Genomic DNA, 17,983 nt, shown 5'->3' with positions numbered 1-17,983 from the left:
CTCGGCCAATCAGAGCTGGGTGGGCGCTGCCCCTGCTGTGTGATTGATTGACGGCTCAGCCAATCAGAGCTGGGTGGGCGCTGCTCCTGCTGTGTGGGATTGATTGACGGCTCAGCCAATCAGAGCTGGCTGGGCGCTGCCCATGCTGTGTGATTGATTGACAGCTCAACCAATCAGAGCAGGCTGGGCGCTGCTCCTGCTGTGTGACTGATTAACGGCTCAACCAATCAGAGCTGGGTGGGCGCTGCTCCTGCTGTGTGATTGGCAGATCTGCCAGGCCATGGCTGGGGGCGGGGCTCTGTCCCACCTCATTCCAAGGTCTGTCCCAGCCCCGGCCCCACTCGGCCATTCCGAGCATCCCGACGGGTCTGGGGACATTGATGTCATCCAGCCTCTGACAGCGACCATGGGGACACTGCGGAACCTCATGGAACCAAAGAGACCATTTTGACACTCTGGTGCCTCATGCAATCAGGGCCACCTTTGTGAGACTCGGGACCCCAACGGAACCAAGGGTCAGTGATGAAGCTGTGCGGCCCAGAGAACCAAGGAGCCTTTGTTACACAGCAGGGCCACATGGAGCCCAGGGGCCGTGGTGACTCTGCAGGACCTTAGGGAAGCAAGGGGCCATTGTTATCACTACTGAAGCAGGGAGAATATTGTGACAAGGAGAATATCGGGACACTACAGGGACTCCTGGAATCAAGGAGTACATTGTGACACTGTGAGGCCCCATGGAACCAAGGCAACATGGAACAGGTCTGGCTGGCTGGGCCTCCCGGGGGCCACCTGGCAAGACTGGCTGATCCTGGAATGTTGAGGACTGCCTCTCATCAGCTCCTGGAGCACTAAGGCTCTGTGCTTTCCTTCCTATGGAAAAGTACCAGCCCCTTTTGCAGGTTCCCACGGCTGAAACTGATATTCCCCCTGAAAAAGCACTACATACAAGGCTTGCTCCCAGCCAAAATCTGCTAGGAGTAACAGCTCTGGGTGGCCACCGTTTCCTGAGGGCTGCCTCTCATCTACCACTCTAAGGGTCGGTGTGAAGTTTCCCTCATTTTTGCCTCATGACCCTCTCAAGAAGACCTCAAGGACCCCCGCCCAGGTTGACTCTGGACAATGGTTTTCTGGCCTGCTTGAGGTGGGTGCTTGCCAAGGGACTCTTTGCAGGTGTGTTGTGCTCACTGGACTCTGCTGTCATGGTACCAGCTGAAGCCTGCATGTACTGCACGACCGCACCTGTCTCTTGGAGCACCACACAATGCTCCATAAATCTCCCCGCCTCTTGGCCACAAGCCACTCGCTTTGGAAAAGGACTATAAAAGAGCGATCCTCTGGAGAAGACCCTGAGTACTCCCCACGGATGACCACCCTTCCATTGGCTGGCCCACCATGACGTTGGTCTCGTCTGTTGGTAGCTACTTCCCCCTTCCCCTCCTTTTCTCTCTCTATACTCCGTTTCCTATATCTCTCCCCTCTATCGCAACTGAATTGTTTGGCATTCAATAAAAATGTATTGCTGTTGTTGAATAAACTGATTTGTCCCCCGCTATTTACCTGTTTGCACCTCTGAGATCGAACAATCCTCGGCCTGTGTTGGCAGATGGTGACACTCCCCCACCCCCCCCCCCCCCCCCATCCCCCATGCCCCTGCTTCTCCCAGTTGATTGCTGATCGTGCTGTGACATGGAATGGAACATCCCTTGGGCCAGTCCAGCCCAGCTGTCCCATCCCTGTTCCCTCAGGAACACTTGCCCATCCCAAGTCCATGGGTTGGAGGGGCTTGCAGACACGCCTCGTGGGGCGAGCACTGTGACAAGGACAGGAGAACAGAACAACATTTACACTTACCAAGGGCAGAGAACAGAAGAGCACAGTCTTGGAGAAACGCACAAAGGATGTAGCCGAGGCAAACGGAGCGTGCACAAAACGCAAGGAGAATGTCAGCTCAGCTCTGCAAGGCTGACAAAAGCAGAAGTTATACACAACAATAATATTGCCCTTCCTCAAAAGCGGGGATCAAAGAGCAGTCATCTAAAAAGGACAGCGCATGTTGAAGACACACTCCAAAGAACCATAGAAGGACTTGTGAGAAGGGGTGCAATTATGGCAAATAAATTCCAGGTGGGGTTAACTAATGAATACATCATCAGTGTGAGTGATAAAAGCTCCGATTGCCTGGTGGCCAGTGCACTCGAGTAGATGAAGGATTGCCCAAGCGACCACCATGGTGTAATAAAGAATACCTGCTCTCAAATCCTCAAAACTGTGTTCAAAAGTTGTTATCCAGCAGATTTCAGTATCAGTGGAGTCCCTGACTCCATTATGCCTGCTCTGCTGTAAAAGCATTATTTTCTCATTGAGCATGGACAACAGTTAGAGTGTCGTCTTTTAAGATTCCCTGCACTCCACTTATGGTGGCAAAAGCAGTGGCTTGACTGTAATCATAAAAGTGATTACAGCTTCATTGCTTTGACATCATGTAGGATGCTTCCTCCATCTGCTGTGGTCAGCATTAAGTAACAGATTTCTCAGTTTCTAGGAAGAGTCTAGCAAACAATCACCTTGCTCCTTCTCTTGCATTTATTCATCACTGCTATGCTGCTATACAGACAGTCTGTTTATGATTCAACAATTCAATGGGACATCAAGTAAATAGCAAAGCAAAACTAACTACGGGAAGCACTATAAGGGCCAGAGATTAGCTTGGATCAAAACAGGTATTCTCCTAGCTTTGTTTACAAACGACTCAGCATGTGAAACAGAAGGCACAATGTAGTTTGTGCCTTGTTTTGGGCATGCCCGGAAGAAGGAAATTCTGATTTCACATATGGGAAAAGAAATGTTGACATTTGAATGAGATTGTTCATACCCCAGAAAAGGTTGCTTTGAAAGGTTGTGGAAGTCCTGTGTGGAAACACGGCTTTACAAGTCCTTTCCACCAGGAGAGAACAGCTGCAGAACATCTGGGAGTGCCAGTGTTGAGAGCACCAGCAAAGATCAAAGTGGAGAAGTTGGTGAACAATGGCAGTGGCCTGGCGGAGAGCAAGTGGGGTGCTGGCTGTGGGACCAGGGGAGTCCTGACTGATTTAGGAGGCGTGTGATGGCCTGTGTCAGCAAGCGGAGTAGTGCTGTGGCCTTGGGACACTGCGAATACTGGAATTCAGTGGGGTCACTGGGGCAGGCTGAGTGTCTGAGGTGCTGGAGGGACCCAGGTTGCCCACATGTAAACATCCAGTCTCACTCTTGCCAGCCACAGAAAGGAGCAGGATGTGGCTGCTGGCGATGCCTGTCACGTATATGTAGTGTATATGCGTGCTATCCCAGCCTGCTGGGAACACTTCTTCTTTGGGACTGCTTGGGCTGAGGGAGAGAAAGCAGTGGTAGTTTCTGAGGTTTCGATTTTGCTCGAGTTTCTCAGGCTGTTTCTGGAGCCACCCAGAGTTCTCTTCCTTGAAGTATTTCAAGTCCTGCTAATTTTCAAAATTCAAACAGACACAGCCCTAAGCTAGTTGATCTGACTTCAGAGCTATTCTTACGCTGAGCTGTTGGATGATCTGATCTCCTGAGAGGTCTTCCATCTCAGTTTATGACCTGGTTCTGGTGAAAAGTAGGATCTTTTAGCCTGGAGAAGAGAGGTTTCTGGAGAGACAGTATTGTGGCCTTTGAATATGTAAAGAGGGTATAAGACAAATGGAGAAAGACTTTTTAGGAAGGTTTGCAGAGACAGGACAAGGGGCCATGCTTTCAAACTGAGACTAGGTTTAGATTGGCTAAAAGGAAAAACTTTTCTACAATGAAGCTGGTGAGACACTCAAACGGCTGTTCCAGAGAAGTTGTGGATGCCCCATCATTGAGAGTTCTCCTTATCAGTTTGGCTAGTCTTGAGCAATTTCATCTACTGTAAGATCTACCTGGCAAGGAAGTTGGACTAGATGATCTTTAATCACAGACTGTTGTATGATTCCGTGAAAGACAGAATGCAATAAAGTTCATATTTCAGATTTTGGTGCAGACATATTTATAATTTCTCACTTTATGCATCATTGCAATGACAACTTGTTAGCTTCTGAAATGATTAGCTGAGATTGATTTCCTTCCTTAGTTTCATTTTCCCTGTTATTCCTTCACTCTTGGGCTTTTTTTTCACTAGATTTCCTCTTTCAGTAAACTGCCCTTAAGTATCACTTTGCTCCCCACCTGGCTTTTTTTTTTTTTTTTCAATGACACCTTTTCACTGGTTCGTTTTGGGCCTTTGCTGCTTGAAGTCCAGCAGCCTCCTTGTCTGAGCATTATGGAGCTTTCTTTACAGCTTCATCACTATGCAAAAAGCCATAAATTACTGTGTTCCATCTCACATACCATCAAGTATCACACTTATATTCCCTCTGCTGAATAACTGGTTGGCTTACATAGACCAGCCAAATACCAGGAAATCCAGATGGCAGCAAGAATCTTGTAGACTACTCCCGCTGTTCATTTAAATTCTGGAGAAGTCACGTGAGGTATCACATTCTCTTGAAAGAAGTGTCTATCATCTCGGACATTCTGGAATAGCTCTTAATATTGTCATGAGTTTCTGGCTAGACTTTTTAGTATGCAAATTCAAATGATCTGAAATGATAGAACTTCAAGAATTTTTTTTCCCAGAATCGAAGTATGATGGAGTTACATAGGGAGAATCTTAATCTTAGTTATTCTATTCCATCTCACATCATGGTTGGGGGCAGTTAGAAGGGAGTATCTTTGGGGGCCAATGGGTTCCGGTGTAGTCAGTAAGCTGGGCAGAGGAGCCATCAGGTATTGTCTGTTGTTGGGGGGGGGGATTCATGTGAACTCTTCCTTTCTTGTACCCTGCCACTAGTATTGTTGCTAAAATTGTTTGTTTTCTCATCCAAGTGACAAAATCAGCACACTTAATGAGGGATGAAGAGGGAGCAGCGACCTCAGAACAGGAGGAAGAAGAAGCAGAGCCTGCTGTCCTCCAGAAGAAAAAAACACTACCAGCCAACTTTGCATCATCTGTGAACTTCCTGGGCGTGTACTCTATCCCCTTGTCCAGATCACTGAGCAAGATATTAAACAGGACTGGGCCCAAGACTGAGCCTTGGGGACCAGCTGGATGAACTCTATTTCCCACCACTCTGTGGGCCTGGCCATCACCCAGTTTGTCACCCAGCAAACAGCCCACCCATGCAAACCATAAGCAGACAGTTTCTTCAGGAGAATGATGTGAGACTCATTGCAAAAAGGATCAGGGAGATGCCTAGGAAGAGTCTCAGGTGAATCCAGGAGACTATAGTGGAGGACTATTCAGTTTTCCAATCAATTTGCTTAAAAAACTCTACAAAACTGTAATAAACAAATAAACAAAAAAAGCAGACCAAACAAACACACAAAAAACCCCAACCAATAATCCCCAAAGAGACAAAAAAAGCCCCCCAAAAAACCCACCCAAAACTGAAAAAAAACCCCAAACCCAATACAAAGAATCAGGGTGAAGGTTTTTAGCAACTTTAGAAATAACAAAACAAAACAAAACAAAACAAAAAAACCCCAGAAAGTCACATTTCTAAAGTAGTGCTGTCCCAGCCTCTTCTCTCAGCAGGGTGGACATCCTGAAGTGGAGCCAGTTGGAAGAAAGCGGGACAGGGCAGCACCTGGGCCATTGTCACAGGACGGCCCTGTGGCTGCCCCATTGCCAAAACCTGGACACATAAATCAAACACAGGTATGCACATGTGCTTAGACACAGCAAAAATATATTTGTCTGAAAAGAATACTGGTCCATTTCTATCACTGGAAAGAGCATAATGCCTCGTCTCAGCTTTCTTTTCAGTCATTACAAATGTTTCGAAAATAAAGGAGTGCAGAAAATGGAAATATCCAAGATCAACATGAAGACCAATAACAACGATACCATTTTTGAAACTGCATTGGGAACCCTCTGCAGAAATTGACTCAGAGCTCTAAGATTTACAAAAAAGACCAAGAGGATTGGAGTCAATACAACACAGTGTCTGCAGACTTCAGCTGGTTGCCTTGATTTCTCAAATATGATGGAGGAAGCACCTTAGCAACTACAGCTGCCAGTTCTCTCAGGGCCCTGACATGCCTCTGGGTGGGTGCCATGGTCTTGCATGCTCAGGTTCCTCAAGTGGTCTGAAAGCTGACCTGCTACTATGGGTTAGAGTCAAGTCCACCAGTCCAATAACCTGAGAGATGTGGAAATAGTGACTGGCAGTAAAAATTGAGACCAACACTTGTTGAGTACCTCAGCCTTCTCCTTGTCTGTTGTCACTAGTCCTGTCTGGCTTATGGGGGTGGGGGGGGGAATAGGGGAGGTGTGATAGGTTTCTTTTCATCTTTCTTTTCATTTCCCACTGAAATACCCGTAGGTGCCTTTATTATTCTTAGTTTTGGCATGCTTTTCCAAATTCAGCTTCAACTGAGCCTTAGCTATACTGATCCCATCCTCACACACTCATGTGTTACCACTGTATTTTTCCCATGATTTGCCTCGCTGTGTATCGTCTGCATATTACCTACTTGCATCACATCTATTAATTTTCAATAACCTTCTGGCTTTAACTTGTTTTCAAAAAAAACTTTTTTGAACCTTTTCACCTCAGAAATTCACCTGGGAAACCCCAAATCCCCAAAATTCACCCCGAAGTCCCCCCTGGGATGCTCAGCACTCACCTAGCATCCCCCAAAATTCCACAAATTCTCCCCAAAATTCACGGGGGACCCCCAAATCCCAGGGCTTCACCCCACAATCCCACCTGCAACCCCCAAAATCCCTCAAATCACCCCCAAGACCCAGACCCCCAACACCTCCCAAATTCACCCCAAAATGTCTCCAATCCCCCTCGAAACCTGCCCAGATACCCCCAAATCCACCAAATTCACTCCAAGACCCATCTGGGACTCCCAAAAATCACCAAAATTCCCCGGAAAATCCACCTGCATTCCCCCAAATTCATCCCAAAATTCTCCCACGACTTCCAAATGCTCACCTGGATACCCAAAAATCGACAGAATTCGCCCCAAAATCCGCCTGGCATCCCCAAAACTCACCTGAGAACCTTAAAATTCACATGTATACCCTAAAATTCACCAAATTCACCCCAAAATTCCCCTGAGATCCCTAGAATTCCACAAATTCCCCCTAAAATTCAACTGGGACTCCCCACATTCCACAAATTCACCCCAAACCTCGCTACCCGGGATACCCCAAATTCCACAAATTCTCCCCCAAAATCAACCTGGGACCCCTCAAAACTCACCTGGATCTCCCCAAATCCCCGCCCCCTCCCCCCCCTTCACCTGGGGACCCCCAAATCCCCAGAATTCGACCCAAAATTCACCTGGCACCCCAAAACCCTCCAAATTCGCTCCAAAATGACTGGCAACTTTACACACTCCATTTTCCCACAAAAGGATCTAAAACCCTGTGTACTTCGTATACAAACTAAATGGAAAAAACCTTTCTATTCATTCTCAGCAAAAAGACTTCTTATTCCTCCTTCTTTTGGACAAAACTGCTTTCACTTTCAAACTTATTCTCTTGCTCACTTACCTGCATAATGCTTAGTCCCTGTTCTGCATGCTCATTTTCTTCACTTTTACAAGGAATCCTCTCCTCATCTTCTTCTTCCTCTGCTTCAACATGCAAAAACAAACCAAAAATTGTCTCTTCTACAGAAAATGAGGGGAGAAAAGAACACAAATGAGAACCAATACCCTGCCAAGTAGAAATTTCTTCTGTATTTCAGTGATTGATAAGCAGAAAAAATTAATTTCATCTGGGGAAAGAAAGACATTCTAGGAAAATTCAGACTGCTATCTTGCCCCAGGTAAAACATTTACCATGGCCTTAGCGTTAATCAGCTTGTGAACATCAGCTGCCAAGAAGAAGGATATTTTCCTCCAGTTTCACACAATACTTGGTCAGTACATCTGCTATCTGTGCAATCAAACAATACAGAAAAGCAACAACAATGAAAAGTAGAACTCAAATATCAATTTCCCAAGTTAAAATCTACATGAACAAGACAATTTTTCCATTCAAGTGAATTCGATTTAATTAATTCATTAACTACATAAGTAGCATTCTCACGTTCAAGAATAGAATTAAAAGAATCAACGTTGCTTCTTCTGAGACATTGAAGCCTGAGTAGATCCCAACTTCAAATCTAGTAGGACGCCATGAAAGCAATACCTGCTACATTTAGTACATGTAAACTACAAAGACATCTAGAACAGCTCTAAAAGATGAGCAAACCCATGAACTTTGAAGGAGACGCTAGCAAGAAATGTGGAAATAGGCTTTATCTGCCCAGTGCTTTTCCCAAAAGCACGGGCACTCCTTGGCGTCAGTGAGAGTCTCTGTCTCATTATTCAGCAGCTGGCTTAGGGTAAAAAAGGATGCATGCAATCACTTCATTCCTGTTCATGACATAAACTTACTGCATCATCATGGAAGCCATTTACTTGGAAATATAGCCTAAAAAATAGGTGTCAGACTGGGTACATATCTAGATTGCTATGAGCAAAACCAATTTCTTTTTAACAGGAAAGCCATACAATATGCCTGCCATGGCAAATATTAGTCTACACTGCACTTCAACGGGCAGTGAGCAGTTCATGACACCAAATTTACGTTTGGCAAGGAGACAGTCTATTTATTACAAGCCCCTAGTTCTAGAACCAAGAATTCAGGAGTTGCTCATTCCCAATGAAAATCTGTCCATTTCATACCTTTGGGGTTTTATGCTTCTGTTCTTTACCTGTCTTGAGTGTGGCTTTCTTGTGAAGTCACTGATGGGTGTTTTTCCAACATATTTCTGCTGATTACACGCTAATTGCATGGCATCAGCAGACATCTCTGAATGTCTCTTGAAAGTATGCTTTTTACTCTTCCTAGAGGACCTTGTCTTCTTCTTTCCTTCACCCAAAAGGTGGGCTAAGTGAGCCTTCAAAGAACCATCATCTCAACAATTAGAATTCTTTCAAACCTACTGAATGGAGAACAGCGACAAAAAAATTTTAAAAAGACTAGTACGCGAAAGACAGCAGAAGAGAAAGGTAAAATAATGAATCCTACATGCCACATACATAACTCTCTTCATTCAAGGCTATTTTCCAAATGAGAAAAAAAAAAAAAGATCATCTTTTCCTCAGAGAGGAAAAGTGGAGTAACTGGATTGTGTTGCCTTGCTTACAGTTACCAGAAGAGTTAACAGCAGTGTTGAAAACTCCTGAAGCTGGCTAACTACACCTCTAAATGTTTTACTACTGTGTTATGATTCTGTCTTCAGTTAATAGAACCTGATATACAACAAAGAGATGGGAGCACATGGAGATGCATTGGAGAGCCTACGCTGGAGGTAACACATTCATTTTTTACTCAAACAAATCCAAATTAGAAATGTAGAAAATGACCTGGGGCCATTTCAACAGCCAGCAAACTGACTAACACAACCAACTTTTTGCTTTTATTCAATCCTTTGCTTGTTTTACCTGGGCCTTGAAGATCTGTCTGCAGCCTTCCTCTCTGCAAATATATCACACTCGTCCTATTGAGAACCCATGGCTCATCACAGCTGCTTCGCCACGCCTGCTTCCAGAAGAACTGGCAACTACAAGCTGGGAGCCAAGAGATACAACACTTCACTTGGAAAAGGGCCTTCCATGAATCCTAGAATCCCAGAATGGTTTGGACTAGAAGAGACCTTAGAGACAGATTATCTTCTTCCCACATCCTGACATGGGCAGGGACACTTTTCCACTAGTCCAGGTTGCTCCATGTCCGCTCCAGCCTGGCCCTGGACACTTCCTGCCATGGGGCTCCCACACAGCCTCTTTGAGCAACATGTGCCAGGCCTCAGCACCCACACAAGGAAGAATTCCTTTCCAATATCCCATCTACCCCAGCCCTCTGGCAGTTTGAAGCTATTCCCCCTCGTCCTGCGAGTCCAGACCCTTTTCCAAAGTCCCTCCACAGCTATCTAGGAGCCCCAGCAGGCACTGCAAGGGGCTCGAAGGTCTCCCTGGAGCCTTCTGTTCTCCAGATTGGACACCCTCAGCTCTCCCAGACTGTCCTAGAGCAAAGAAGCTCCACCTTTCAAAGCACCTTAGACGCCTCCTACCGGCCAAACTCGATGGCAACTCTGGCCTTCCGGGCCCTACGGATATCGCTTCCGGTGTCGCTCGGGGTCACTCCCGGCTCTCTCCCCGCCCCCCATGGGGCCCTCAGGCAATGCCGCTCCGACGCCACTCCTGCCGCTGTCAGACCAGCGGGGGGGCGGGGGGGCCAGCCCAGCCTCATCCACAATCCACAGTGTCCTCGGCGGCTGCTGCGGGCTCTTGGCGGCCCACACACCCGGAAGCAGAGCTCCCAACACAGAGGATCATAGCCCCACATTTGTGTTCGTCTCTGCACAAGGCAGGCCAGACTTGCCATGCCCAGACTTTTCAGTCCAGCACGAGAATGAGAATGCACCTGCGCCATGGGGGAGGAAACCGCTAAAGACTCCCTCATACCTGGACCCTCAACTTAATGCCTAGGCACATGCCATTCCTAAAGCTGCACTAAAGTATTTTCCCTTGTGGGTAAGAAATGCCATTGTTCAGGTGTGCAGCTAAAGGCGCAGCACAGGGAGGCCAGGGCAAAAGCTGGGCAAGTGCCCGTACTCACTCCTTCGCTGTGCTGTACTCCGCGCAGCTAGAGCGAAGCGAGAAGGACGCGAGGAAGAAGAAGCCGTTCTTAAAGTAGCCCCCTGGCAGCAGCCCTGAAAGGGCGCATAACACACGGCGTCTCGCTGCCCTCCGTTCTACATACTCGCGGCTCCCTCTGCCGACTTGCAAAAGTTGCTACCAGAGCAGAGGCGGCCAGATTGAAGAGGCAGTGCCTAGTTTCACCTTCTCCTTAGTAACTGCACGTAAGCCACGTCCGGGTCCTCGCTGCACTCTGGATTTCCCTTCTCCGCGGCACTTACCGTGGTGCTGTGTGCAACTCGGCGCCTAGAAGCGACCGCCAATGCTTTCCCAGCTGGCTGCAAGGGAACCAAGGAGCAGCACAAGCAGCAGTGCTTCAGCTTGCTCCTTCCGACTGCTAAGGGCACTTGGGAAGGCAAGCGAGAGTCAACCACCTTCCTCTCAGTGTTCTACAGTGTTCTACATTGTCCTTTCTCGTCATCCAGTTTGTACATCTGCTTCCTTTGCTGTTAGGAATCGCTCCTTGAAAGACGAGCGAGAGCGTCTTTCTGGCTGCATTGCACTGAGTGAGTGCTTGCTAGTGACTTTGCACTCGGAGCCAAGGCAAGAGGGCGTGCTTGTTCGCAGAACTGAGAACACGCTTTTGGGCAGAGCTGAAACTGACCGCTGGAGTTCAGCTCTCTCCGGACGGCAGAAGGCGAAGAACGAAGCCGCTTGCGAGCGGCGCAGTGCAGCGAAGAGCACACGAGTGAGTGCTCGCTAGTGACTATGCACTCGGAGCCAAGGCAACAGGGCGTGCTTGCCAGCTGAACTGAGAACACGCTGTTGGGCAGAGCTGAAACTGACAGCTGGAGTTCAGCTCCTTCCTACTGCTAAGGGCACTTGGGAAGGCAAGCGAGAGTCAACCACCTTCCTCTCCTAGTAGCCTGTATCGTGGTGCACACAAGCACGGCTCTTCTGCCGCTTCGTTCACCGCCCTCTCCCTCCCCCTCGCCTGGCTCCGCTTTCACTTCCCGGCGGCCAGAAGCCGCTGCAGGGGCGCCCCACCGCCAGCAGTGTGCTGGCAGCCAAGAGCTCGAGAACGCTGCTTCTGCCCAAGCCCGCCTAGGACGTGCACCTTTGTTCTCAGAGCTCCGTGCAACAGTCTGCCTCTCACGCACTTCGAACGGAAAACGAAAGCTTTTCGCCTACGCCCTTCACAGAGATCCGTTGCCAGGACGAGAATGACTTGTAGCCGGAGCTCGCCCCCGCCGCAAGGAAGCTGCTCTTAGCACCGCATTGCAGGGACACGTCTCGCTTCTTGACTACGTGCTTAGCGCTCTCCGAATTCGCTGCTAGCCCCACGGTCCTTCTCAGCTGGAAGTAGCAGCGCTCGCAGTACCATAGAGCTTCGCAAGGACCGAAGATCCGGAGGGAAGTATTGCGCACGAAAATGTACGAGGACAGAGTCGTGTTCTACATTTTCCCTACTCGTCATCCACTTTGTGTTTCTGATGCTTCTGCTGTTAGGAATTGCTCCTCGAAAGACGAGCGAGAGCGTCTTTCTGGGTGCATTGCACTGAGTGAGTGCTTGCTAGTGACTTTGCACTCTGAGCCAAGGCAAGAGGGCGTGCTTGCTCGCAGAACTGAGAACACGCTTTTGGGCAGAGCTGAAACTGACCGCTGGAGTTCAGCTCTCTCCGGACGGCAGAAGGCGAAGAACGAAGCCGCTTGCGAGCGGCGCAGTGCAGCGAAGAGCACACGAGCAGCCAAAGAGCTCCTTCACAATCGCTTTCACTTCTCAGTGCTCTTGCTGCTTGGAAAAGCAGCACACAGCCTTTTCACACCAGGGCAAAAGCTGGGGCAGACCCCGTCCTCACTCCTTCGCGGTGTTGTACTCCATGCAGCTAGAGCGAAGCGAGAAGGACGCGAGGAAGAAGAAGCCGTTCTTAAAGTAGCCCCCTGGCAGCAGCCCTGAAAGGGCGCATAACACACGGCGTCTCGCTGCCCTCCGTTCTGCATACTCGCGGCTCCCTTTGTCGACTTCCAAAAGTTGCTACCAGACAGAGGCGGCCAGATTGAAGAGGCAGTGCCTAGGTTCACCTTCTCCTTAGGAACTGCACGTAAGCCACGTCCAGGTCCTCGCTGCACTCTGGATTTCCCTTCTCCGCGGCACTTACCGTGGTGCTGTGTGCAACTCGGCGCCTAGAAGCGACCGCCAATGCTTTCCCAGCTGGCTGCACGGGACCAAGGAGCAGCACAAGCAGCAGTGCTTCAGCTTGCTCCTTCCGACTGCTAAGGGCACTTGGGATGGCAAGCGAGAGTCAACCACCTTCCTCTCCTAGTAGCCTCTAACGTGGTGCACACAAGCACGGCGCTTGTGCCGCTTCGTTCACCGCCCTCGCCCTCGCCCACGACTGGCTCCGCTTTCACTTGCCGGCGGCCAGAAGCCCCTGCAGGGGCGCCAAATAGCCAGCAGTGTGCCGGCAGCCAAGAGCTAGAGAACGCTGCTTCTGCCCAAGCCCGCCTAGGGCGTGCCCCTTTGTTCACAGAGCTCCGTGCAACAGTCTTCCTCTCACGCACTTCGAATGGAAAACGAAAGCTTTTCGCCTACGCCCTTCACAGAGATCCGTTGCCAGGACGAGTATGTCTCGTGGCCGGAGCACACTTTCGCCGCGATGAAGCTGCTCTTAGCACTGCATTGCAGGGACACGTCTCGCTTTTTGACTTCGTGCTTAGCGCTCTCCGAATTCGCTGCTAGCCCCACGGTCCTTCTCAGCTGCAAGTAGCTGCGCTCGCAGTACATAGAGCTTCGCAAGGACCGAAGATCCGGAGGGAAGTATCGCACACGAAAATGTGGCAGGACAGAGACGTGTTCTACATTGTCCCTTCTCGTCATCCACTTTGTGTTTCTGCTGCTTCTGCTGTTAGGAATTGCTCCTCGAAAGACGAGCGAGAGCGTCTTTCTGGGTGCATTGCACTGAGTGAGTGCTCGCTAGTAACTTTGCACTCGGAGCCAAGGCAAGAGGGCGTGCTTGTCCGCAGAAGTGAGAACACGCTGTTGGGCAGAGCTGAAAGTGACCGCTGGAGTTCAGCTCCTTCCGACTGCTAAGGGCACTTGCGAAGGAAAGCGAGAGTCAACCACCTTCCTCTCCTAGTAGCCTGTAACGTGGTGCACACAAGCACGGCTCTTGTGCCGCTTCGTTCACCACCCTCTCCCTCGCCCTCGCCTGGCGCCGCTTTCACTTCCCGGCGGCCAGAAGCCCCTGCAGGGGCGCCACATAGCCAGCAGTGTGCCGGCAGCCAAGAGCTCGAGAACGCTGCTTCTGCCCAAGCCCGCCTAGGGCGTGCACCTTTGTTCTCAGAGCTCCGTGCAACAGTCTGCCTCTCTCGCACTTCGAACGGAAAACGAAAGCTTTTCGCCTACGCCCTTCACAGAGATCCGTTGCCAGGACGAGAATGACTTGTAGCCGGAGCTCGCCTCCGCCGCGAGGAAGCTGCTAATAGCACCGCATTGCAGGGACACGTCTCGCTTCTTGACTACGTGCTTAGCGCTCTCCGAATTCGCTGCTAGCCCCACGGTCCTTCTCAGCTGCAAGTAGCAGCGCTCGCAGTACATAGAGCTTCGCAAGGACCGAAGACCCGGAGGGAAGTATCGCACACGAAAATGTGGCAGGACAGAGACGTGTTCTACATTTTCCCTTCTCGTCATCCACTTTGTGTTTCTGCTGCTTCTGCTGTTAGGAATTGCTCCTTGAAAGACGAGCGAGAGCGTCTTTCTGGGTGCATTGCACTGAGTGAGTGCTTGCTAGTGACTTTGCACTCGGAGCCAAGGCAAGAGGGCGTGCTTGCTCGCAGAACTGAGAACACGCTTTTGGGCAGAGCTGAAACTGACCGCTGGAGTTCAGCTCTCTCCGGACGGCAGAAGGCGAAGAACGAAGCCGCTTGCAAGGGCGCAGTGCAGCGAAGAGCACACGAGTGAGTGCTCGCTAGGAACTTTGCACTCGGAGCCAAGGCAAGAGGGCGTGCTTGCCAGCTGAACTGAGAACAAGCTGTTTGGGCAGAGCTGAAACTGACCGCTGGAGTTCAGCTCCTTCCTACTGCTAAGGGCACTTGCGAGGGAAAGCGAGAGTCAACCACCTTCCTCTCCTAGTAGCCTGTAACGTGGTGCACACAAACACGGCTCTTGTGCCGCTTCGTTCACCGCCCTCCCCCACGCCTACGCCTGGCTCCGCTTTCACTTGCCGGCGGCCAGAAGCCCCTGCAGGGGCGCCACATAGCCAGCAGTGTGCCGGCAGCCAAGAGCTCGAGAACGCTGCTTCTGCCCAAGCCCGCCTAGGGCGTGCACCTTTGTTCTCAGAGCTCCGTGCAACAGTCTGCCTCTCTCGCACTTCGAACGGAAAACGAAAGCTTTTCGCCTACCCCCTTCACAGAGATCCGTTGCCAGGGTGAGAATGACTTGTAGCCGGAGCTCGCCTCCGCCGCGAGGAAGCTGCTCTTAGCACCGCATTGCAGGGACACGTCTCGCTTCTTGACTACGTGCTTAGCGCTCTCCGAATTCGCTGCTAGCCCCACGGTCCTTCTCAGCTGCAAGTAGCAGCGCTCGCAGTACATAGAGCTTCGCAAGGACCGAAGACCCGGAGGGAAGTATTGCGCACGAAAATGTGGCAGGACAGAGTCGTGTTCTACATTTTCCCTACTCGTCATCCACTTTGTGTTTCTGATGCTTCTGCTGTTAGGAATTGCTCCCTGAAAGACGAGCGAGAGCGTCTTTCTGGGTGCATTGCACTGAGTGAGTGCTCGCTAGTAACGTTGCACTCGGAGCCAAGGCAAGAGGGCGTGCTTGTCCGCAGAAGTGAGAATACGCTGTTGGGCAGAGCTGAAACTGACCGCTGGAGTTCAGCTCCTTCCGACTGCTAAGGGCACCTGGGAAGGCAAGCGAGAGTCAACCACCTTCCTCTCCTAGTAGCCTGTAACGTGGTGCACACAAGCACGGCTCTTGTGCCGCTTCGTTCACCGCCCTCCCCCACGCCTACGCCTGGCGCCGCTTTCACTTCCCGGCGGCCAGAAGCCGCTGCAGGGGCGCCACATAGCCAGCAGTGTGCCGGCAGCCAAGAGCTCGAGAACGCTGCTTCTGCCCAAGCCCGCCTAGGGCGTGCACCTTTGTTCTCAGAGCTCCGTGCAACAGTCTGCCTCTCTCGCACTTCGAACGGAAAACGAAAGCTTTTCGCCTACGCCCTTCACAGAGATCCGTTGCTAGGACGAGAATGCTTTGTAGCCGGAGCTCGCCCCCGCCGCGAGGAAGCTGCTCTTAGTACCGCATTGCAGGGACACGTCTCGCTTCTTGTCTACGTGCTTAGCGCTCTCCGAATTCGCTGCTAGCCCCACGGTCCTTCTCAGCTGCAAGTAGCAGCGCTCGCAGTACATAGATCTTCGCAAGGACCGAAGATCCGGAGGGACATATCGCACACGAATATGTACGAGGACAGAGACGTGTTCTACATTGTCCTGCCTCGTCATCCAGTTTGTACATCTGCTTCCTTTGCAGCTAGGAATCGCTCCTTGAAAGACGAGCGAGAGCGTCTTTCTGGGTGCATTGCACTGAGTGAGTGCTCGCTAGGGTCTTTGCACTCGGAGCCAAGGCAACAGGGCGTGCTTGCTCGCAGAACTGAGAACACGCTTTTGGGCAGAACTGAAACTGACCGCTGGAGTTCAGCTCTCTCCGGACGGCAGAAGGCGAAGAACGAAGCCGCTTGCGAGCGGCGCAGTGCAGCGAAGAGCACACGAGCAGCCAAAGAGCTCCTTCACAATCGCTTTCACTTCTCAGTGCTCTTGCTGCTTGGAAAAGCAGCACACAGCCTTTGCACGCCAGGGCAAAAGCTGGGGCAGACCCCGTCCTCACTCCTTCGCGGTGCTGTACTCCATGCAGCTAGAGCGAAGCGAGAAGGACGCGAGGAAGAAGAAAGCGTTCTTAAAGTAGCCCCCTGGCAGCAGCCCTGAAAGGGCGAATAGCACACGGCGTCTCGCTGCCCGCCGTTCTACATACTCGCGGCTCCCTCTGCCGACTCGCAAAAGTTGCTACCAGAGCAGAGGCGGCCAGATTGAAGAGGCAGTGCCTAGGTTCACCTTCTCCTTAGGAACTGCACGTAAGCCACGTCCAGCTCCCCCCTGCACTCTGGATTTCCCTTCTCCGCGGCACTTACCGTGGTGCTGTGTGCAACTCGGCGCCTAGAAGTGACCGCTAATGCTTTCACAGCGGGCTGCAAGGCAACCAAGGAGCAGCACAAGCAGCAGTGCTTCAGCTTGCTCCTTCCTACTGCTAAGGGCACTTGGGAAGGAAAGCGAGAGTCAACCACCTTCCTCTCCTAGTAGCCTGTAACGTGGTGCACACAAGCACGGCTCTTGTGCCGCTTCGTTCACCGCCCTCTCCCTCCCCCTCGCCTGGAGCCGCTTTCACTTCCCGGCGGCCAGAAGCCGCCGCAGGGGCACCACATAGCCAGCAGTGTGCTGGCAGCCAAGAGCTCGAGAACGCTGCTTCTGCCCAAGCCCGCCTAGGGCGTTCACCTTTGTTCTCAGAGCTCCGTGCAACAGTCTGCCTCTCTCGCAGTTCGAATGGAAAACGAAAGCTTTTCGCCTACGCCCTTCACAGAGATCCGTTGCCAGGACGAGAATGACTTGTAGCCGGAGCTCGCCCCCGCCGCAAGGAAGCTGCTAATAGCACCGCATTGCAGGGACACGTCTCGCTTCTTGACTACGTGCTTAGCGCTCTCCGAATTCGCTGCTAGCCCCACGGTCCTTCTCAGCTGCAAGTAGCAGCGCTCGCAGTACATAGAGCTTCGCAAGGACCGAAGACCCGGAGGGAAGTATCGCACACGAAAATGTGGCAGGACAGAGACGTGTTCTACATTTTCCCTTCTCGTCATCCACTTTGTGTTTCTGCTGCTTCTGCTGTTAGGAATTGCTCCTTGAAGGACGAGCGAGAGCGTCTTTCTGGGTGCATTGCACTGAGTGAGTGCTTGCTAGTGACTTTGCACTCGGAGCCAAGGCAAGAGGGCGTGCTTGCTCGCAGAACTGAGAACACGCTTTTGGGCAGAGCTGAAACTGACCGCTGGAGTTCAGCTCTCTCCGGACGGCAGAAGGCCAAGAACGAAGCCGCTTGCGAGCGGCGCAGTGCAGCGAAGAGCACACGAGTGAGTGCTCGCTAGGAACTTTGCACTCGGAGCCAAGGCAAGAGGGCGTGCTTGCCAGCTGAACTGAGAACAAGCTGTTTGGGCAGAGCTGA

The sequence above is a fragment of the Sturnus vulgaris genome, unplaced genomic scaffold, assembly GCF_052056855.1.
Source record: "Sturnus vulgaris isolate bStuVul1 unplaced genomic scaffold, bStuVul1.hap1 Scaffold_87, whole genome shotgun sequence".
NCBI classification, from domain to species: Eukaryota; Metazoa; Chordata; class Aves; order Passeriformes; family Sturnidae; genus Sturnus; species Sturnus vulgaris.
The sequence above is the reverse complement of the archived record's forward strand: the minus strand, read 5'-3'. Positions refer to the sequence as shown.